At 38.5% G+C, this 25,366-nt stretch overlaps 1 pseudogene; it reads left to right on the top strand.

Annotated features, from left to right (window-relative positions):
- The first annotated feature begins 22,682 nt into the window (after positions 1 to 22,682).
- On the top strand, positions 22,683 to 23,197 carry LOC150035974 (uncharacterized; annotated as a pseudogene).
- Positions 23,198 to 25,366: the final 2,169 nt, after the last annotated feature.

The raw sequence follows: 25,366 nt of genomic DNA, 5'->3' as shown, positions 1-25,366 counted from the left end.
AAGCATATGTTATTACCTTTCTGTGTTGCATCAATACATAACCAAGCCCCTTCTTCGATGTGTCACTGTGCATAGTTAAACCCCCTGATCCATCAGGTACTGTCAGAATAGGGGTTGTGGTCAACTTTTCTTTTAGTTCCTGGAAGCTTTGCTCTCATGCTTGGTTCCAAACAAAAGGATTATTATTCTTGGTGAGGTTTGTTAAGGGTAATGCTATACTTGAGAAATTCTTCACAAATTGTCTATAATATCCTGCTAATCCAAGGAAGCTGCGCACTTTGTTGACTGTTGTTGGGCGAGGCCACTTGCTAACTATTTCAGTCTTAGCAGGACCCACTGAGATTCCTTCTTGCCTTACAATATGCCCTAGGTAGGCAACTTGTCGCGTCCAAAACACACATTTGGAGAATTTGGCAAACAACTTTTCATTCCTTAGTATGGAAAAGACGACCCTAAGATGTTTTTCATGTTCTGCCTTAGACTTGGAATAGACCAAAATATCATCTATAAATACGATCACGAAGTTATCAAGATAGTCCTTAAAAATTTTATTCATCAAGTCCATGAAGGCTGCTGGGGCATTTGTTAATCCAAAGGGCATCACAACGAATTCATAATGCCCATATCTTGTTCGGAAAGCAGTCTTGGGTATATCAGACTCCTTGATTAGTAGTTGATGACAACCAGATCGTAAGTCTATTTTGGAGAATATTGAGGCTCCTTGTAATTGGTCAAATAGGTCATCAATGCGTGGAAGTGGGTACTTATTCTCTATTGTCAACTTATTCAACTCCCAGTAATCTATACATAAATGCATGGATCCATCCTTTTTCTTTACAAATAAGACAGGTGCTCCCCATGGAGACATGCTAGGGCGTATAAATCCCTTATCTAACAATTCTTGTAATTGTATTTTAAGTTTTTTTAATTCCGCAGGTGCCATTCTCTATGGTGCTTTATATATTGGTTCAGCTCCGGGAATTAGATCTATACAAAATTCTATTTCTCGAATAGGTGGTAAACCTGGTAACGTTTCTAGGAATACATCTTCAAATTCCTTTATTACAAGAATGGCCTTAATTTTATCCTTTTGGTCTCTTAAATCCACTACACTTGCTAAATATGCCCAAGCCCCATGGTTGAGCAAATGTTTAGTTTTTAAGGCTGAAATTATTCTTGGGGTTGATGGTGTATTAGAACTCTTAAACTTAAATTTGGTTCCTGTTGGAAAGATGAATATGACCTCTTTATTATGGTAATCTATGCTTGCATAGTTTGCTGCTAACCAGTCCATACCTAGTATTATGTCAAATCACTTATGTCTAGGATGATAAGGGCCACCCCTAGTTTATGTCCTGATACTGACAATTCACAGTTTTCTACTACTGAGTGGGCCAATATAGATACTCCGGTAGGAGTAGCTACGGATAGAATGTAGCCTAAGGGCTTTGATGTTAATTGAGCATGTTGTGCAAATATTATAGAGATGAGTGAATGACTAAAGCCTGAATTAAATAAAGTGAAGGCATAATACCCAAGGATGGATAATGTACCTGTAACAACTGCATCTTGATCCTCTGCCTCTTGACGTGTAACAGCAAACACCCGCCCTTTCTATTGTTGGGTAACCTTGTTACTAATAGGTTGGGTGGTCTGGGCCATTGATACTTGGTTGATGAGCTAAGGCCTTTGTATAGTAACCTGTCTGGCCGCAGTTGAAACACACCTCTAAGATCCGAAAACATTGCCCCAGATGTTGTTTTCCACAATTTCTGCACTTAGGATATGTAAATGTTTGACTCTTCTGTTGTGACTGTATGCCCTGAGTGCTTTGGGAAATTTTTGCTTGCCGTTGTGAGCGTTGGAAGCCCTGTTGGGAAAATTTCCTCTTTTGATTTGGCATGCATCCTCGTTCAAAAGTTGAGGTGTTGGCAGCAAGATCTACTTCCATGAGTAAGGTCGACTCAAGGGTAAGGGCATACTCTTTGTGTTGGAAAGTAGTAACAATGCCTCGAATGCCTTCTCTTAATCCCCAAATAAACCTTTCCACATTCTTCTCTTTTGTGTCCACTAGTCGAGGTACAAAGTGGGAAAAGCGATTAAATCTTCGTTCATACTATGCCACTGACATGTTCTCTTGACGAAGATTAAGAAATTCCACTTTCTTTTGACATCTCACTGTCAAAGGGAAATACTTGTTGTAAAAAGCCTAATTGAATTGCTGCTATGAGACTGTACCTTTGATTGTTCTTTGTGTGGATTCCCACCAGAACATTGCATTGCCTCTTAACATGAATGTGGCACAATTTACTTTCTGTTCTTCTGGGATGTTCATATGGTGGAAAATAGGTCTAGAGGGGTGTAACCATACATGTCCTGCTACCCTAGAAGCATAACCTTTAACTAATTAAAATTTAATCTTATGAACAAACATAATGCATGGGGTCCCTTGTCGATAAACGTATTTTAAACATGTAATGCAACATAACAATAACATAATTATGTAACATATTAAAGGTACACTACCATGAAACACTGGTGAGATAACTACTTACCTTGACTGCAATCCTAATTATTCCTTATTATTCCTTATGGTTTGATCAATAGAGCTTTCCCTCTTAAAATAGAAGGAAATTTGGGCAGCACCTCACCCGAGCTTTATCTCTTCTAACCTCACAGAACTTTCTCACTCACACTTACTCTTTCATACGATTCTTTGTTACTGAGATTTGTTTGAGAATGGGTTAAATCTTCAAGCAAATGGTTCTATTTATAGTGGTTTTCAGCTTTTCTCAGTGTGACAACTCATCCTACAAATGTCTTCTTTAAAATTACTTAGGTTTAAGAATTTCTTTTAATAAGACACCTAATTTTTGCAACGTTTGTCCTTACATCTTCAACCTTTGTTTGTATTCAATTTTAGGGTTCTCCATGTATAATCTATAAGATCGTGGCCAAATTCAACGCATAATTAACACTTCTGTCCAAATCTCACTCTCTTTGTTCTCGGAATCTTGCTCTCTCTAGCTTTCTCGCTGGTTTGGCTCTCGTGACTCTCGCTCTTGCTCTCACTGGTCTCACTCTCGCACTTGCTCTCGTTCTCGCTCTCGCTCCCATTCTCGCTGGTCTTGCTCTCGCTCCCACTCTCTCTCCTACTGTCTCGCTGAGAATCTCGCTCTCTCCACTCTCGCTCTCTCCAATTTTCTCTCCAATCTCGCTAGTTTTCATGCGTGGGTTGCCTTCACTGCTTGTGGATTCCACTTCCCCTTTTAACTCTTTCAAATTTTAAGAGTCTATGGGAAATTAATTCACCTCCAATTCTTTTAATGAGCAGTAGCCAAACAAAAAGTTATCTACTGCCCTTTGTCTCCTGAATTAGCTAGCGTCCAACTTCTAATTAATCCTCCCTGATTCTGCCCCCTTATTCATTATTTTTGGACAATTAATAAATTTCTTATTTTTTTTCCAATTCTAAATTTGCACCCGATTTTCCTATTAAATTTATATATTTTTAATTTTAGTTATATATTTTATTTTTTTTCCTGCTTTCTAAATTAGGGTTAGGGTATTACATTTATCACCCCTTTAAATTAAATTTCGTCCTGCTTAACATTTGACATTTAATTTCCTGTAGTGTATGCGTACAAATTTGGGTTGTTACATTCTTCCGCCCTTAAGAACTTACGTCCTCGAAAGTTTCTTGGTTCTTAAACAGATAAGGGTATTTAACTTTAATCTATTCTTCTCGTTCCCATGTAGCTTCTTCTACTTGCCGACTTCTCTAGAGAACCTTCACTATACTTATTTCCCGATTACGAAGTGACTTCTTTTCTCTTGCTAGGATGCAATCTGGAGTCTCTTCATATTCCAAGTTTTCACTTATTTGTAGAGGTTCATACTTTACTACATGTGATGGGTCAAACACGTATTTTCGAAGCATCGATACATGAAAGACTTTATGTATTGTAGAAAGGGTGGGTGGTAATGCTAATCGATAAGCTACTTCGCCCATACGTTCTAATATTTCAAAGGGTTCAATAAAGCGGGGGCTAAGTTTGCCTTAATACAGATCTTGCAATTAACTGTGCTATTCGAGTTGTGAGGGTTCCTGGTATTACTGAGATCTCAACTCTTTCAAAGTCATCCATTATGTGTTTGGAGATGGTACTTAGGGCTGCTGTATGAGCTGACTTTCTGCTTAGAGCATCAGCAACAATGTTAGCTTTTCCTGGATGATAGAGGATCTCACAGTCATAATCTTTGACTAATTCTAACTATCTTCGTTGCCTCATATTTAACTCTTTCTGGGTAAAGAAGTACTTAAGGATTTTATGATCTGTATAAATTTGGATCTTTTCCCCATATAAGTAATGTCTCCATATCTTTAAGGCAAAAACTACGGCAGCTAACTCCAAGTCATGAACGGGATAATTTTGTTCATAAGGTTTTAGTTGTCTTGAAGCATATGCTATTACCTTTCCGTGTTGCATCAATACACAACCAAGCCCATTCTTCGATGCGTCACTGTACATAGTTAAACCCCCTGATCCGTCAGGTATAGTGAGAATAGGGGTTGTGGTGAACTTTTCTTTTAGTTCCTGGAAGCTTTGCTCACATGCTTGATTGCAGACAAAAGGATTATTCTTCTTGGTGAGGTTAGTTATGGGTAATGCTATACTTGAGAAATTCTTCACAAATCGTCTATAATATCCTGCTAATCCAAGGAAGCTTCGCACTTCGCTGACTGTTGTTGGGCGAGGCCACTTGCTAACTATTTCAATCTTATCAGGATCCACTGAGATTCCTTTTTGCTTTACAATATGCCCTTGGTAGGCGACTTGTCGCGTCCAAAGCTCACACTTGGAGAATTTGGCATACAACTTTTCATTTCTTAATATGGAAAGGACGTCCCTAAGATGTTTTTCATGTTCTGCCTCAGATTTGGAATAAACCAAAATATCATCTATAAATACGATCACGAAGATATCAAGATAGTCCTTAAAAATTCTATTTATCAAGTCCATGAAGGCTTCTGTGGCATTCATTAATCCAAAGGGCATCACAACGAATTCATAATGCCCATATCTTGTTTGGAAAGCAGTCTTAGGTATATCAGACTCCTTGATTCGTAGTTGATGATAACCAGTTCGTAAGTTTATTTTGGAGAATACTGACGCTTCTTGTAATTGGTCGAATAGGTCATCAATTTGTGGGAGTGGGTACTTATTCTTTATTGTCAACTTATTCAACTCCCGATAATCTATACATAAACGCATTGATCCATCCTTTTTCTTAACAAATAAGACATGTGCTCCCCATGGAGACATGCTAGGGCGTATAAATCCCTTATCTAACAATTCTTGTAATTGTATTTTGAGTTCTTTTAATTCCGCAGGTGCCATTCTATATGGTGCTTTAGATATTAGTTCAGCTCCGGGAATTAGATCTATACAAAATTCTATTTCTCGACTCGATGGTAAACCTGGTAGCTCTTCCGGGAATACATCTTCAAATTCTCTTATTACAGGAATGGCCTTAATTTCATCCTTTTCGTCTCGTAAATCCACTACACTTGCTAAATATGCCCATGCCCCATGGTTGAGCAAATGTTTAGTTTTTAAGGCTGAAATTATTCTTAGGGCTGATTGTGTATTAGAATTCTTAAACTTAAATTTAGTTCCTGTTGTAAAGATGAATATGACCTCTTTATTATGGCAATCTATGCTTGCATAGTTTGCTGCTAACCAGTCCATACCTAGTATTATGTCAAAATAACTTATGTCTAGGATGATAAGGGCTACCCCTAGTTTATGTCCTGATACTGACAGTTCATAGTTTTCTACTACTGAGTGGGCCAACATAGATACTCCGACAGGAATAGCTATGGATAGAATTTAGCCTAAGGGCTTTGATGTTCATCGAGCATGTTGTGGAAATGTTGTAGAGATGAATGAATGACTAGAGCCCAAATAAAAAAAGTGAAGGCATAATACCTGAGGATGGGTAATGTACCTGTAACAACTACATCTTGATCCTCTGCCTCTTGACATGTAACAGTAAACACCCATCCTTTCTGTGGTTGGGTAATCTTGTTACTAGTGGGCTGGGTGGTCTGGGCAGTTAATGCTTGAATGATGAGCTTTGGGCAAGCCTTTGCATAGTGACCCAAAAACATTGCCCCTGATGGTGTTTTCCACAATTTCTGCACTTAGGATATGTGAATGTTTGACTCTCCTGTTGTGACTGTACCCCCTGAATGCTTTGGAAAATTTTTGCTTGCCATTGTGAAAGTTGGAAATCTTGTTAGGTGAATTTCCTCTTTTGATTTGGCATGAATCCACGTTCAGAAGTTGAGGTTTTGGCAGCAAGATCTACATCCATGAGTAAGGCCGACTCGAGGGCAAGGGCATACTCTTTGTGTCGGAAAGCAGTAACAATGCCTCGAATGCCTTCTCTTAATCCCCAAATAAACCTTTTCACCTTTTTCCCTTCTATGTCCACTAGTCGAGGGACAAAGTGGGACAAGCGATCAAATTTTTGTTCATACTCTGCCATCGACATGTTCTCTTGACGAAGATTAAGAAATTCCACTTCCTTTTTATATCTCACTGTCAAAGGAAAATACTTGTTGTAAAAAGCTTGACTGAATTGGTGCCATGACACTGAACCTTTGGTTGTTCTTTGTGTTGATTCCCACTAGAACTTTGCATTGCCTCTTAACATGAAGGTGGCACAATTTACTTTCTGTTCTTCTGGGATGTTCATATGGCGGAAAATAGTTTCTATTTTTGTTATCCAATTCTCGGCTATAATTGGATCCATAGATAATCCATCTAATGTTGAAGGATTGAACTTCCTGAATTCTCGAATGATCTTCGAGTCATTTGTATCATTGGTTATTGTGTGGTGGACGAGGTTGTGTTTCATTACTCATATTTTGTATTAGTATTGGTAGCGCCTCTAGTGTAAGTAACACGTAAGGTGTCTGTCCATGTCCTTGATTTTGATCCCTTGTGGATTCACTTCAAGGTCTGCCTCGTCGTGTTGGAGCTCTTTGTGGTGGCATCTGGTACACACATTTTATTTTCATAATAAGGAAACAATCTAATTTTTATTTTTTTTTTAACTCATATCTTATGTTTACTAAATTATTTACTAAATTACTCCTTTGAAAATTCTACTTACTAGCGTATTTGGCATAATTGTGGGAATCACTTAACAGGCCAAAACATCAAACCTGTAATGACCGGATCCTTACATACTGTGGTCCAACCGCTACGACATGCATGCTTAGACTTTTCTACTATGAGATGAGTTTTGGACAAAAATCTCAAAAGAACATATCTAAGATTTTATTAATTAGGTAGAAAACTATATAAACAGTTTGTTTTACAAAACACCAGGATCCATAAAACACTAACGTAGTGATACAAAAATGCATATGCCTATAATAGTGAGTTTGATGGTTGGCCATTTGAGCGATGTCTAGTTCTGCCACCTACGTTGTGTTTTTACCTACAAAGTCTATAAAAATAGGATGAGTATATAATATACCCAGTAAGTAGTCCTCACATAAGGTAGTGACCAAATGCACAATCACATGTAACATGTCTTGAAAACATATGATTGGGACCGAAAACATATAATAACATGTGGTGGTCGGTTATGCTTCTAACATAAATTTCTCCGCCTTGATAGGAAGATGAGGACTTAGACGAAAACTAACCCATCTGATGATTAGCGGGTCATACAGTCAGTAGGGCCAGAGTTGCATCCAACATCACTAACGTAAATTTCTCCGCCCTGATAGGAAGATGAGGACTTAGGCGAAAACTAACCCATCTAATGATTAGCGGGTTATGCAGTCTATAGGGCCAGAGTCGCATCCAACATCAACCATTAACATAAACGTAAGATTGGACTAGAGGGGTGCAACCATACATACCCTGTTATCCCTAGCATAAACTTGACATAGAATTGGGTCTAAAGAGGTGCAACCATACATGCCCTGCTAGCCCTAGAATAATCTTAACATAGAATTTGGTCTAGAGGGGTGCAACCATACATGCCCTGCTATCCCTAGAAGCATAGCCTTTATCTAATTAAAATTTAATCTTATGAACAAACATAATACATGGGGTCTCTTGTTGATAAACGTATTTTAAACATGTAATGCAACATAACAATAACATAATTATGCAACATATTAAAGGTATACCATGAAACACTGGTGAGATAACTACTTACCTTGACTGCGATCCTAATTATTCCTTATTATTCCGTATGGTTTGAACAGTAGAGCTTTCCCTCTTAAACAAGAAGGAAATTTGGGTAGCACCTCACCCGAGCTTTACCTCTTCTAACCTCACAGAACTTCCTCACTCACACTTACTCTTTCATACGATTCTTTGTTACTGAGATTTGTTTGTGAATGGGTTAAATCTTCAGGCAAAGGGTCTTATTTATAGTGGTTTTCAGCTCTTCTCAGTGTGACAACTCATCCAAATGTCTTCTTTAAAATTACTTAGATTTAAGAATTTCACTTAATAAGACACCTAATTTTGCCCTTACGTCTTCAACCTTTGTTTGTATTCAATTTTAGGGTTCTTCATGTATAATATATAAGATCGTGGCCAAATTCAACGCATAATCCACGCTTCTGTCCAAATCTCACTCTCTTTGTTCTTGGAATCTCGCTCTCTCCAGGTTTCTCGCTGGTTTAACTCTTGTGACTCTCGCTCTCGCTCTCGCAGGTCTCGCTCTCGCTCCCGCTCTCGCTGGTCTCGCTCTCACTCCTACTCTCTTTCCCACTGTCTCTCTAAGAATCTCGCTCTCTTCACTCTCGCTCTTTCCAATCTCGCAGTTTTCACATGTGGGTTGCCTTCACTACTTGTGGATTCCACTTCTCCTTTTTAACTCTTTCAAATTTTAAGAGTCTATGGGCAATTAATTCACCTCCAATTCTTCTAATGAGCAGTGCCCAAACAAAAAGTTATCTGCTGCCCTTTGTCTCCTGAATTAGCTAGCGTCCAACTTCTAATTAATCTTCCCTGATTCTGCCCCCTTATTCATTATTTTTGGATAATTAATAAATTTCTTATTTTTTTCCAATTCTAAATTTCCACATGATTTTCCTATTAAATTTATATATTTTTCATTCTTAATTATATATTTTAATTGTTTTTCTACTTTCTACATTAGGGTTACGGTATTACATTTACCACCCCTTTAAATAAAATTTCGTCCTACTTAACATTTGACATTTAATTTTATGTAGTGTATGCGTACAAATTTGGGTTGTTACATTGGGCCCCTTTTTCAAGATCTGGAGTTAGCACGTAAGGTAACAACCTCTCTACTATCCCTGAAAATGGGTAGGAATGAATTCCATCTTGCACTCTATGTCCCCAACTATCTACCCAATCTTATCCCTGAAATGGAGGTTTATTTAACTGGCGTAGTTGAGCCAACCCTCACCTATGCAAATCTAAGGATAATCCCGAATAAACAAGAGTTCAGAGTTAGCTTAGGATTAAGGGCAAGTTACATAGGTATAGCTTTGAAATAGTCAGTCTTCCAATTTAAAAGAGTTTTGTAATTATAACTTAAAACTTTAAAAAAAATGGCCATTTTAACTTTAAAAGCTTTAGGAATGGTATAAAAAAAAAGGTTGTTTCATGGATTAAGTAAACTATAAATCAAATGCATACAAAACTGAAAAGTTTTAAACAAAAATGGCATTAGAGTTTCTTCTCTTGCAAAATATATGAATTTCAACAAAGTTTACAATTTCGTTGAGGCAGCCCTCACACAGAAACTACACTTAATTTAGAAGCTTTTTGTCCAAGAATCACCTAATTTGCACGAGTAGTTTGGAAGAACTTCTTGTTTGAAGTTGGCCTTTGCATCTGTCTGTACAGTTATGCCTCCTTTGCATCGCTTGTACCTCCGACCCATAATTTTTTTTCCCTCCTCTTATTTTTCCCTCTCTTTTTGATCTTTAAGTATTAACTTGATGTGCAGGTCGAAGTGGGGCGTCCTCCCCTTTTATAGGCATCCAACAGCCCTCTTTGTCCGACACCTCCTCATCCAAGTGCTCTCCTTAGCGTTTGCCAACTTCCAGCCTTCTCCACCTCCTGCTTAAGGTGGCTTCACCTCACACCATCAACACAAATTTTGATCAACTGGGTGTCCTTCTCCTACATAGACAACACATGGGGCTTAAGATTTCTTCCCAACAAGCCACATGTTAAGATGATGACCTTCATATGAGTTCATCCTTCATATGCATCCATCCTACTCAATATGCGTTCAACTAGGGTGATGACCAACACCCCTTTTTTAATGCATACTACTAGCCCCGGATATCAACGCATAGTGTAATCATCAATGCATAGTAGGTCATCAACGCATAGCAACCCTTGGTTCCCTTTGGTTTTCAACACAGCACCACCGCATCTTCTACAATGCAACCCAACTCATTCAGTCACCGCAATCCTTAACCATTGCAAGAGCCAACCACCATGCGTTAAACCTAGCTCATTGCATGGCCTATGTCCAATGTATCCATCCTGCATGCCATCATCAACTTCCAACACATAGCAAGGTGGCACAACATCGACGCATAGCTTGCTCGACACCAACGCATAGGATTGTCGCTTGGCATCGACACATAGCTCACTCGGCACCAACACATAGGTCACTCGCATGGCATCAACGAATGGATCACTCTCATGGCATGGACACATAGGATGCTCGGTCGCATGGCATCGATGCATGGGTCGATCGCATCGCATCAATGCATGGGTCGATCACATCGCATCGATGCATGGGGCGCTTGCATGGTCCAACGCATCCATCTGGGCCAACGCGACCCTCGCGTCCGCACATGCCACCCTCCAACACATGCCTTGCCCAGCGCGCTTGCATACCCTCGCGCCCTTGTATGCCCTTTGCATCCGCTTGCCCTCGTTGTCACACTCCCAATTTATTCTTTTTATTCTGGAAGAGGATATGACCGTGGTAGCTACTAGCCCTACTGCTAGCACACACCACCCAAGCCTTTTAATCTAGTTATCAACCTATTCATTTTATTAGTAATATATGCAAACAACAAACCTCCCCTTTAAGTTCTTACGAAGATTACATAATTACAAGCCTACAGCCAAGACATCACTTTTATAGAAAAATATTCACAGGTGGCCTAAAGATTTCTACAGAAACCCTAGTCCCTCACAAAACATGTGTACATAAACGGATTATCAACCTAAGTCTTTTAATAAGTCGAGTCTTTCGGTGGCAAGTAGTAGCAGGATCAACCTTGAGGAAACTAACCGCTACCTGAAAAGAGAAAACACAGAAATTCTGTGAGCTAAAAGCTCAGTGAGTGACTATAGAATCGTAAAGCAACAAGCGTAGCATCACTATAAACATGTAAATATACCAATGCGTAAACTCAAAAATTTGTCTCTATATGTAGCTATAAACCATTCTCAGACATCATTAAACATTATTATTCCCTAGTTAAGAACGAGCCTAAACGCTCTAGCTCCCAAACATTTATTACCAACCAAGAAACCCATACTTCGGTTTCTCAATGTCCTTTCGTATCAACTTCTCAAATGTCCTTTGGTACCTAATTGGTTAGATACCTTCTCAGCATCCTTCGGTATCAAATGTGTATTTTGTAACACCAAATTAAGTTCCATTACCTAGTATTTACACAAGAGTTGTTCCATTGCCACTCATTTACACAAAAGCTCATTCTCTCATAGCCTTCCTCTAGGAACAATATATCAAAATCAGAAACACGGCTTTTATAATGGTTACACAACATACCTTGGCCTGTGTTACACACATACAAGCCGAGAAACATGCATTAAGTTATTCTCCAAACATTTGTTGCTTGAGGAAATTTAAATACATCATTAATGTCACCGTGCTTTACTTGATCATATATGCATGAGTATTGGAAACTTTAAGTTTACTGAGTCACTCACCGTTCGTCAGGCTCTTATTGGTTTATATGCTTCCCCTAACTCTTCTTGGCCTGGAAAGATATAATTCTTGATTAAACTACTTAGAATTCCTAGTAAAATATCTCAAATAATTCATTTATTAAGGGAACTTCCATCAATACAGACAGCTTTACTAGCAAGATCCCCCTGAGCGAGGTCAGCGAGATCTCCCTGAGCAATGCTAGCGAGATCCCCTAGAGCGATGCTAGCGAGATCCCCTAGAGCGATACCAGCGAGATCCTCTAGAGTGATACCAGCGAAATCCTCTAGAGCGAGATCAAGCTTTTCCTGTGAAATTCTTGGCGATATTCACCTCAATTCCTAGCAAGATTTCCCCCTAGAGTGAGATCCTCCTTACAAAATCAACGAGATTTCCTTTATAAACAAGATCCTCATGCCCAAATCTCGCTATAATTCTCCTTAATGAACCGCTTGCTTGTTCCTCACAAGCAGTTGTCTGCTTATGCACCAATTCCTTGTTATAACTTCAAAAATTCATAACTCAAAATCCAGAGCTCTTTTCAAGAAACTTCCTTCTACAAACTTGTTTAGATTTGAGTTAACTTCTTTAAGAAACTTCACCTCGGGCCCTGATTAATCTGTGGTTCTGCCTCTTCTGCAAATTCTCCAATTTTGTTCTTCTCCTCTTGCAATCTTTCTTCAGCAAGACAACCTTGAAAACTAGATTCTCCCAGCTTTCAAATGGCACCAAATTCACTAAATTTACTCTTGTCAATTGTCAAAACCATGCTTTTGAAGTTTCACTTCCCTTTTTAATCTTTCTACTGCTTCTTGAGTTGAAAGAATTAATTGCCACGTCACTCCACACTGAGTGCCTCCAGCAGACTAATGATTGAGTTTCTTCATTTGATATATTGTTTTTCCTTCCCTTCCTTCATAATTCATATAAACAACATGAATTTCTATTTAATATTTATGTAATATAACATTGCTTTAGCTAAACATGCTTATCTAGGGAACCTAAGTTCGGGGGTTTACACTCGTGCCACCCCAACACATCACCTTCAGCCGTATGGACACATATGATGGATGAGCTCATATCAACCTATTGTAGTTATGATATTGTATGTTAAACATCTACCGTGTGTGTAGGTGGGTTCGTGAAAGCTTTATGTTATGTTGGAGGTTCGCTTGGGAACCTCATGATTGTATTTGTGGAATATTTGTATTTGTGTTACCACTCACTGAGCTTTGTAAAAGCTCATGGTTTGTCTCTATATTTCCCTTACAGGTAGCTGATGAGTCCAGGTTGCCGTGTTGGTTAAGGTCTGCCACAAGTTTAGATATAGTTGTAAATGAGATTGGTTATCGGGATAGGGTTTGCATGTAATTGTAACTGGAATTTGTAAACTAGTTTCTAATAAAAGCATGTAATATTTTCTACTGCAGACATAATAAAAGAAACTAGTAGATTGGCCAAAGTATTATCAGTTAATATCATGCCTCGCCTCGGGCTCAAGAACGCGGGCTCGGGGCGGGGTGTGACAACTTGGTATCAGAGCTATTTCTGCAAGAGTTATTAGGCAGTAACTGTCAACAAAGGGTTGATAACTACTGCAGTCATGCCCTTCCCTAGGCTCAGAGGATAGTCTAGGGCAGGGTGTGACAAAAAGACTTGTGCTATTAAAAAATAAAATATAATATTAGTAAAGTTTTCGAACTCATCTAAAAGTAGTCACCTCAACAAACCACGTAATTTTTACATTCGTCAAACCCCCGTCATTTTTACATTCGTCAAACTAACGGTCAAATTAAGTCAATGACCACTTAGAACTATTTTGAAAACCTAGAGGGACTGAACTGTCTCTTTATCTGAAATATAATTTAATGCAGCATAAACAATTTCCAAGCGTAATGTATATAGAACTGTTTTAAACATAAAACAGTAAAATCATTTCTCAAATCAAAGTACTTTATAACGGGTAAAATAATTCCAACACCAACTGCTAGTCTAGAGAGAACCCTTTTGCTCAATCTCTGACTTTATTCACCTGTGGCCACATTAGGTACTACTGCTCAGATACCTTCTCCTTGTACTTCAGTATCGAGCTACTAGGATACCTTCTCCAACGTACTTCAGTATCTCGTTGGCTTGGTACCTTCTCAAACGTACTTTAGTACCAATAGATACCTTCTCCTTGTATTTCAGTGTCTTGTATTCCATACTTAACTGATTTTTCCCCAAACTTTCCAAACTTAATTTCCATATTATTCCACACTAGCTCAACCTACTTATTATTTTTCCCCAATTTCCCAACTCAATTCCATCCCCATTCCACACTAGCTTTTTCATCATTCTACTTATTATCCAAATTTCATCACAATTTTACCAATTAAAGCTCAACTTAATTTATTCAAAGAAAAGTCTACTTAACACTTAGAAATTTTCTTCCCCTTAACATAGGATTTAACTTTCACTTAGTTAATTCCTTTTATCACTTTATTAAGTAAGGAAAATAGAAATATGGGTTTCACATTTACTTCCCCCTTAAGAAAATTTCGTCCTCGAAATTTAGTCGAACTAACTCTAGTTTAAGGATTCACAAAAACCACTATTGTAACCTTTCATAGTCTTGTCTATTACCACGCTTCTACTGCGCTACTTTGATATCAATTCCTTTGTTTTCCAATGATACCTCTCCTAGCTATCTCTAAGCTAGATGTTGAACCAAACTATCTACCACATAAACATTTGTATCTCAAATACTAAATGAGAATAACTTAAATTCACACTTACCTTCCTGGGTAGATTTTTAGGTTCGCATATTCTACCCTCCTTTAGTAGCACTTGGTCAGCTCTTAATTGGTAATTTGTCCTCAATCCTTTATCCACTTCTTCAGCCAACTTCTGAAGATCAGAATCCTTTAACTGTTCACGTAGAATATCTTCTATGAGAGTAGGATGCACTTGAAATAAAGCTAATAATCCTTCTCTTTTACCGATTGATAATGTTGTCCTAGCATTATAAAACTCATGAATCAGTGTACCATTCACTGAGTTAATACTAACTCTAGCTGATCAAGTTTTTCGACTTAAGGCATCAGCTACCACATTTACTTTACTTGGGTGATAGTCAATTGTACAGTCATAATCTTTGACCAACTCGAGCCATCTTCTATGTCTCAAGTTTAGTTTCTTATGATCAAAGATATGCTTTAGGCTCTTATGATCTATAAATATATGACATCGCTCACCAAACAGGTAATGTCTCCAAAATTTTAGAGCTAACACAACTGCTGCTAATTCTAAGTCGTGTGTAGGGTAATTACATTCATGCTTCTTTAACTGTCGCGAAGCATAGGCTACTACTTTTCCCTCCTGCATCAGCACACATCCTAATCCTCGGGATGCATCACAATAAACTTCAAACCCCTTACCTAGTGTAGGTAGAGTTAATACTGGTGCTGATACTAACCTTTGTTTCAACACTTAGAAACTATGCTCGCATTCTGGCGAACATTCAAACTTCGCATCTTTTCTGGTCAAGTTTGTCAATGGAAGGGCTATCTTAGAGAAACCCTCCATGAATCTCTTATAATAACCTGCTAAATAATCATAGGTCGTTCCTAATTAACTACTGCTTCTATCTTTTGGGAATCAACACTAACTCCATCAGCTGAAACTATATGCCCAAGAAATATGACTTGATTTAACCAAAAATCACATTTACTAAATTTGGCATATAACTTCTTTTCTCTTAAAGTTTGTAATACCATCCTTAGATGTTCTTTGTGTTTTTCCGCACTACTGGAATACACTAGTATGTCATATATGAATACTATCACAAACTGATCCAGATAAGAATGGAATATCCTATTCATCAAGTCCATAAATACTGCAGGAGCATTTATCAATCCAAACGGCATTACTAGGAACTCAAAATGTCCATATCTAGTTTTGAATGCAGTTTTAGGGACATCTGTGTCTTTCACCTTCAAATGGTCATAGCCTGACCTCAAATCTATCTTAGAGAACACCGTTGCTCCCTTTAACTGATCGAAGAGATCATCTATACGAGGCAATGGGTACTTATTCTTAATGGTCACTTTATTCAGTTGTCTATAGTCTATGCATAATCTAAGAGTACCATCTTTCTTTTTAACAAACAAGATTGGCGCTCCCTAAGGTGATACACTGGGTCTAATGTACCCCTTATCCACAAGTTCTTGTAATTGAACTTTTTACTCTTTCAACTCCATTAGGGCCATCCTATATGGTGCTTGGGATATAGGTGCAGTACCAAGAATTAACACAATAGTAAATTCCACTTCCCTATCAGGCGGTAAGCCTAGTAATTCTTCAGGGAACACATCTAAGAATTCTTCTACTACAAGTACATCCTCAGGTTTTAGTTTCTTATCTTGGGAAACTGCTACATAGGCTAAATAGGCTTCACATGTAACGACCCAGATTTGTACGCATACCGAAAATTAAATATCAAATAATAAGCAGGACGAAATTTTATTTAAAAGGGTGGAAATTTAGAAGGAAAAAAAATAAATAAAATAAAATAAATTTGAAATTGGAAATTGGATAATGAATAAGGGAGCGAGCAGGAGCGAGAAAGTGGGAGAGAGCGAGAGCCACACCAGTGAGAAAATTAGAGAAAACGAGATTCTGAGAAGAGAGCTGCGTGATCGAAGAAAGAATTAGAGAGCGAGAAACCCAGCGAGCGATGCTAACGAGATGAGGCTGGCGAAAGTAGAGAGAGCGAGATTGAAGGAAAATTGGAGAGAGCGAGAATTGTAGAAAGGAAGTTGGAGAAATCGAGAGTAAAGAGAGCTATTCTTAGCGAGACAGTAGGAAAGAGCGGGAGCGGGAATGAGCGAGAGCGGGAGCGGGAGCGAGAGCGAGAAAGATGGAGAGAGCGAGACGGAAGAGAAAATTTGAGAGCGAGAATGGAGAGAGCGGGATTTCCAGCAAGAAAGTTGGACAGAGTAAATTCCTAGCGAGAAAACGGGAGAGAGCGAAATTTGGACAGAAGCGCGAATTATGCGTTGAATTTGGCCACGATCTTATAGATTATACATGGAAAATCCCTAAAATTGAATACAAACAAAGAATGATGACGTAAGGGCAAACGTTAGCCAAGATTAGGTGTCTTATTGAGAGGAATCCATAAACCATAAGTAATTTTAAAGAAGCCACCTGTACGATGATTTGTCACACTGAGAAGAGCTGAAAACTACTATAAATAGAACCCTTTGTCGAAGATTTAACCCATTCTCAAAAAAATCTCAGTAACAAAGAATCGTGTGAAAAAGTAAGTGTGAGTGAGGAAGTTCTGTGAGATTAAAAGAGAAAAGCTCGGGTAAAGTGCTGCCCAAATTTCTTCTTTTGATTTCAAAAGGGAAAAGTCTGCTGATAAAATCATAAAGAATAATAAGGAATAATTAGATCACAGTCAAGGTAAGAAGTTTATCTCACCCTCTCTTTAAATGTTCTATGGTAGTGTACCTTTATTATGTTGCATGGTTATGTTAATTGTTATATTGCATTACATGTTTAGAACACGTTTCTCTACAAGGGACCCTATGCATTATGTTTTTTCACGATTACGTTAAAATCAAGTTTTAATTAGGTGTAAGTTATGCTTCCAGTCTAATCTTATGATTATGCTAATGGTTGATGTTGGATGCGACTCTGAACCTACTGACTGCATGACCTGCTAATCATCAGATGGGTTAGTTTCCGCTTAGGTCCTCATCTTCCTATTATGGCGGAGAGATTTATGTTGGAAGCATAACGTTTATGCTAATGGTTGATGTTGGACGCGACTCTGGCCCTACTGACTGCATGACCCACTAATCATCAGATGGGTTAGTTTCCGCTTTGGTCCTCATCTTCTTATCAGGGCGGAGAGATTTATGTTAGAAGCATAACGTTTATGCTAATGGTTGATGTTGGATGCGACTCTGTCCCTACTGACTGCATGACCCGCTAATCATCAGATTGGTTAGTTTTCGCTTAGGTCCTCATCTTCCTATCAGGGCGGAGAGATTTATGTTGGAAGCATAACCGACCATCACATGTTATTATACGTTTTCGGTCCCAATCATATGTTTTCATGACATGTTGCTTGTGATTGTGCATTTGGTCACTACCCTATGTGAGAACTACTTACTGGGTATATTATATACTCATCCTATATTTTTACAGACTTTGTAGGTAAGAACACAGTGTAGATGGCAGAGTTGGACGTCGCTCAAATGGCCAACCGTCAAACTCACTATTATAGGCACATGCATTTTGTACCACCACGCTAATGTTTTATGGATCCTGGTGTTTTGATAAATAAATTTTTATATAGTTTTTCTATCTAATTAGTAAAATTTAGATATGTTCTTTGAAATTTCAACCAAAACTCATCTCATGATAGAAAAGTCTAAGTATGCATGTCGTAGCGGTCGGATCATAAGGTGTAAGGATCCGGGCGTTACAGTTTGGTATCAGAGCGTTTGGGCCAAATAGGCTCTATTGCATTAGAAGAGTCGTGGTGTTTGATGGTTCGGCCTATTAAGTGATGCCCATAGCCATGCCAAATACGCTGGTAAGAGGAATTTTCAAACGAGTAATTTAGTAAATAATTTAGTAAACATAGGTATGAGTTAAAAAAAAAAAATATTAGATTGCTTCCTTATTATGAAAATAAAATGTGTGCACCAGATGCCACCACGAAGGGCTCCAACACGACCAGGCAGACCTCGAAGTGAATCCACAAGGGATCAAAATCAAGGACATGGACAGACGCCTTATGTGTTACTTACACCAGAGGCGCTACAACTACTCGTCCAAATATGAGTAATGGAAACACAACCTCGTCCACCACACCAACAACCAACGATAAAAATGACTCGAAGATCATTCGAGAATTAAGGAAGTTCAACCCTTCAATATTTGATGGATCATCTGTAGATCCAATTATAGCAGAGAATTAGATAACAAAAATTGAAACTATTTTCCGCCATATGAACATTCCAGAAGAACAGAAAGTAAATTGTGCCACCTTCATGTTAAAAGGCGATGCAAAGTTCTGGTGGAACTCCACACAAAGAACAATCAAAGGTACAGTCTCATGGCAGCAGTTCAATCAGGCTTTTTACAACAAGTATTTCCCTTTGACAGTGAGATATCAAAAGGAAGTGGAATTTCTTAATCTTCGTCAAGAGAATATGTCAGTGGCAAAGTATGAATGGAAATTTGATCGCTTGTCTCACTTTGTTCCTCGACTAGTGGACACAGAAGAGAAGAAGGTGGAAAGGTTTATATGAGGATTAAGAGAAGGCATTCGAGCCATTGTTACTGCTTTCCGACACAAAGAGTATGCCCTTGCCCTCGAGTCGGCCTTACTCATGGAAGTAGATCTTGTTGCCAAAACCTCAACTTCGGAACGAGGATTCATGCCAAATCAAAAGAGGAAATTCACCCAACAAGGCTTCCAACGTTCACAACGGCAAGCAAAAATTTCCTAAAACACTCAGGGCATACAGTCACAACAGAAGAGCCGAACATTCACATATTCTAAGTGTAGAAATTGTGGAAAACACCATCAGGGGCAATGTTTTCAGAACATAAGGGTGTGTTTCAACTGCGGCCAGACGGGTCACTATGCAAGGGCTTGCCCAAAGTTCATCAACCAAGTATCAACTGCCCAGACCACCCAGCCTACTAGTAAGAAGGTTACCCAACAACAGAAAGGACGGGTGTTTGCTGTTACACGTCAAGAGGCAAAAAATCAAGATACAGTGGTTACAGGTACATTACTCATCCTCGAGTATTATTCCTTCACTTTATTTAATTCGGGCTCTAGTCATTCATTCATCTCTACAACATTTGTACAACATGCTCAATTAACATCAAAGCCCTTAGGCTACATTCTATCCGTAGCTACTCCTGCCGAAGTATCTATGTTGGCCCACTCAGTAGTAGAAAACTGTGAATTGTCTGTATCAGGACATAAACTAGGGGTTACCCTTATCATCCTAGACATAAGTGATTTCGACATAATACTAGGTATGGACTGGTTAGCAGCAAACTATGCAAGCATAGATTGCCATAATAAAGAGGTCATATTCACCTTTCCAGTAGGAACCAAGTTTAAGTTTAAGAGTTTTAATACACAATCAGTCCCAAGAATAATTTCAGCCTTAAAAACTAAGCATTTGCTCAACCATGGAGCTTGGGCATATTTAGCAAGCGTAGTAGATTTACGAAACCAAAAGAATGAAATTACAGCCATCCCTGTAATAAGAGAATTTGAAGATGTATTCCCAGAAGAGCTACCGGGATTACCACCGAATCGAGAAATAGAATGTGGTATAGATCTAATTCTCGGAGCTGAACCAATATCTAAAGCACCATATAGAATGGCACCTGCGGAATTAAAAGAACTCAAAATACAATTACAAGAATTGTTAGATAAGGGATTTATACGCCCTAGCGTGTCTCCATGGGGAGCACCTGTTTTATTTGTTAAGAAAAAAGATGGATCAATGCGTTTATGTATAGATTATCGGGAGTTGAATAAGTTGACAATAAAGAATAAGTATCCACTCCCACGCATTGATGACCTATTTGACCAATTACAAGGAGCCTCAATATTCTCCAAAATAGACTTACGATCTGAATATCATCAACTGCAAATCAAGGAGTCGGATATACCCAAGACTGCTTTCTGAACAAGATATGGGCATTATGAATTCGTTGTGATGCCCTTTGGATTAACGAATGCCCCAGCAGCCTTCATGGACTTGATGAATAGAATTTTTAAGGACCATCTTGATAACTTCATGATCGTTTTATAGATGATATTTTGGTCTATTCCATGTCTGAGGCAGAACATGAAAAATATCTTAGGGACGTTCTTTCCATATTAAGAAATGAAAAGTTGTATGCAAAATTCTCCAAGTGTGAGTTTTGGACTCGACAAGTTGCCTACCTAGGGCATATTGTAAAGCAAGAAGGAATCTCAGTAGATCCTGCTAAAACTGAAACAGTTAGCAAGTGGCCTCGCCCAACAACAATCAGCGAAGTGCGTAGCTTCCTTGGATTAGCAGGATATTATAGACGATTTGTGAAGAATTTCTCAAGAATAGCATTACCCTTAACCAACCTCACCAAGAAGAATAATCCTTTTGTCTGGAACCAAGCATGTGAGCAAAGCTTCCAGGAATTAAAGGAAAGGTTGACCACAGCCCCCATTCTCACTATACCTGACGGATCAGGGGGTTTAACTGTGTACAGTGACGCATCGAAGAAGGGGCTTGGTTGTGTATTGATGCAACACGGAAAGGTAATAGCATATGCTTCAAGACAACTAAAACCTTATGAACAAAATTATTCCGTTCATGACTTGGAATTAGCTACCGTAGTCTTTGCCTTAAAGATATGGAGACATTATTTATATAGGGAAAAGATCCAAATTTATACAGATCATAAAAGCCTTTAAGTACTTCTTTACCCAAAAAGAGTTAAATATGAGGCAACGAAGATGGTTAAAATTAGTCAAAGACTATGATTGTGAGATCCTCTATCATCCAGGAAAAGCTAACATTGTTGCTGATGCTCTTAGTAGAAAGTTAGCACATACAGCAGCTCTAAGTACCATCTCCATACACATAATAGATGATCTTGAAAGAGCTGAGATCTCACTAATACCAGAAACCTTCACAACTCAAATAGCACAGTTAATTGCAAGACCTGCATTAAGGCAAAGGATAATTAATGCACAACAAATAGACAAATACCTAAACGAACAACGACAATCAGAGACTGGAGAAACCAATCAATTCTCTACAACTCTAGACTCTGCATTCCTCTATCGTGGACGACTATGTGTACAAGATAATGAAGAAATCAAGAAAGAACTATTGAAGGAAGCTCATGAGTCATGCTTTTCAATACATCCTGGGAGTACCAAAATGTATCGAGACTTGAAAGCACATTACTGGTGGGGTAACATGAAAAAGGATATAGCCGACTATGTAAGTAAATGTTTGGTTTGTCAATAAGTGAAAGGTCTATGGCAACGACCACAAGGACTCCTCTAGCCTCTAAATGTTCCAAAATGGAAATGGGAACATATTTCTATGGACTTCATCTCAGGACTCTCGAGAACTGTTAAAGGCCACAACATGATTTGTGTGATTGTAGATCGACTCACCAAATCGGCCCACTTCCTACCATGCAAAACTACTCACACTACGGAAGCACTAGCTCAAATGTACTTAAAAGAGGTCATCCGATTACATAGAATCCCAGTATCAATTGTTTCAGATCGAGACCCTCATTTCGTCTCCAAGTTGTGGAAAAGTTTATAGAAAGCAATGGGCACCCAGCTAAATTTCAGTACAGTCTTCCACCCACAAACTGATGGCCAAACAGAACGAGTTAATCAAATCCTAGAAGACATGTTGAGGGCATGTACTTTGGATTTTATTGAAGCATGGGATTCACAGATACATCTTATAGAATTTGCTTATAATAATAGTTATCAGGCGATAATTGGTATGGCTCCCTTCAAAGCCTTATACGGAAAGAAATGTAGATCCCCTGTACACTGGGATGAAATTGGGGAGCGAACACTACTAGGACCTTAAATTGTGCAGCAAACATCAGAGTTAATTAAGCTAATTCGGGAAAGAATGCGAACAGCTCAAAGCAGACAGAAGAATTATGCTGATAACCGTCGAAAAGAGCTGGAATTCAAAGTAGGAGATCACGTATTTCTAAAGGTAGCACCAATAAAGGGCATTATGCGTTACGGACGAAAAGGCAAGCTTAGCCCTCGCTTCATTGGACCCTTTGAAATATTAGAACGTATTGGCCAAGTAGCTTACCGATTGGCATTACCACCCACACTTTCTACAATACATAATGTCTTTCATGTATCGATGCTTCGAAAATACGTGTTTGACCCATCACACATAGTAAATTATGAACCTCTACAAATAATGAAAACTTGGAATATGAGGAGACTCCGGTTTGCATCCTGGCAAAAGAGAAGAAGTCGCTTCGTAATCGAGAAATAAGTTTAGTGAAGGTTCTCTGGAGAAATCAGCAAGTGAAAGAAGCTACATAGGAACGAGAAGAAAAGATGAAAGACAAATACCCTTATCTTTTTAAGAACCAAGAAACTTTCGAGGACGAAAGTTCTTAAGGGGGGGAAGAATGTAACGACCCAGATTTGTACGCATACCGGAAATTAAATATCAAATAATAAGCAGGACAAAATTTTATTTAAAGGGATGGAAATTTAGAAGGAAAAAAAATTTAAAATTGGAAATTGGATAATGAATAAGGGAGCGAGCGGGAGCAAGAAAGTGGGAGAGAGCGAGAGCCACACCAGTGAGAAAACTGGAGAAAACGAGATTCTGAGAAGAGAGCTGCGCGATCGAAGAAAGAATTGGAGAGCGAGAAACCCAGCGAACGATGCTAGCGAGATTGAGGCTGGCGAGAGTAGAGAGAGTGAGATCCCTGGAGAGAGCGAGATTGAAGGAAAATTGGAGAGAGCGAGAATTGTAGCAAGGAAGTTGGAGAAAGCGAGAGTAAAGAGAGCTTTTCTTAGCGAGACAGTAGGAAAGAGCGGGAGCGAGAGCGAGAAAGCTGGAGAGAGCGAGACGGAAGAGAAAATTTGAGAGTGAGAGTGGAGAGAGCGGGATTTCCAGCAAGAAAGCTAGACAGAGTAAATTCCTAGCGAGAAAACGGGAGAGAGCGAGATTTGGACAAAAGCGCGAATTATGCGTTGAATTTGGCCACGATCTTATAGATTATACATGGAAAAACCCTAAAATTGAATACAAACAAAGAATGATGACGTAAGGGCAAACGTTAGCCAAGATTAGGTGTCTTATAGAGAGGAATCCATAAACCATAAGTAATTTTAAAGAAGCCACCTGTACGATGATTTGTCACACTGAGAAGAGCTGAAAACTACTATAAATAGAACCCTTTGTCGAAGATTTAACCCATTCTCAAACAAATCTCAGTAACAAAGAATCGTGTGAAAAATTAAGTGTGAGTGAGGAAGTTCTGTGAGATTAAAAGAGAAAAGCTCGGGTAAAGTGCTGCCCAAATTTCTTCTTTTGATTTACAAAGGGAAAACTCTGGTGATAAAATCATAAAGAATAATAAGGAATAATTAGATCACAGTCAAGGTATGTAGTTTATCTCACCCTCTCTTTAAATGTTCTATGGTAGTGTACCTTTATTATGTTGCATGGTTATGTTAATTGTTATATTGCATTACATGTTTAAAACACGTTTCTCTACAAGGGACCCCATGCATTATGTTTGTTCATGATTATGTTAAAATCAAGATTTAATTAGGTGTAAGTTATGCTTCCAGTCTAATCTTATGGTTATGCTAATGGTTGATGTTGGATGCGACTCTGAACCTACTGACTGCATGACCCGCTAATCATCAGATGGGTTAGTTTCCGCTTAGGTCATCATCTTCCTATCAAGGTGGAGAGATTTATGTTGGAAGCATAACGTTTATGCTAATGGTTGATGTTGGATGCGACTCTGGCTCTACTGACTGCATGACCCGCTAGTCATCAGATTGGTTAGTTTTCGCTTAGGTCCTCATCTTCCTATCAGGGCGGAGAGATTTATGTTGGAAGCATAACTGACCACCACATGTTATTATACGTTTTCGGTCCCAATCATATGTTTTTATGACATGTTGCTCTTGATTGTGCATTTGGTCACTACCCTACGTGAGAACTACTTACTTTGTATATTATATACTCATCCTATATTTTTACAGACTTTGTAGGTAAGGACACAACATAGATGGCAGAGTTGGACGTCGCTCAAATGGCCAACCATCAAACTCACTATTATAGGCACATGCATTTTGTACCACCACGCTAGTTTTACGGATCCTGGTGTTTTGATAAATAATTTTTTATATAGTTTTTCTATCTAATTAATAAAATTTAGATATGTTCTTTGAAATTTCAACCAAAATTCATCTCATGATAGAAAAGTCTAAGTATGCATGTCGTAGCGGTCGGATCATAAGGTGTAAGGATCGGGGTGTTACATCACATCCTTTACTCAACAACTTCCTAGCCTTCACTGCTGATATTAAACTTCCTGGGAGTATTCTTTTACTTCCAACCAGAGTTATTTCTTTTTCACCGGGTTTCCTAAACACTATTTCTCTTCTAAAGAAATCTATAGTGGAATCGTGTTTACTTAGGAAATCCATACCTAAGATAACATAAAATTCTAGTAATTCTAATGGAATCAAGTCGACCCAAAAACTTTGGTCTCCAAGAATTACTTCATAATTCCTATAATACTCATGTACCACTAGAGT

This window comes from Benincasa hispida, chromosome 5, assembly GCF_027475165.1.
Source record: "Benincasa hispida cultivar pf3 chromosome 5, pf3_genome.v1.1, whole genome shotgun sequence".
Classification (NCBI taxonomy): Eukaryota; Viridiplantae; Streptophyta; class Magnoliopsida; order Cucurbitales; family Cucurbitaceae; genus Benincasa; species Benincasa hispida.
The sequence above is the reverse complement of the archived record's forward strand: the minus strand, read 5'-3'. Positions and strand labels throughout refer to the sequence as shown.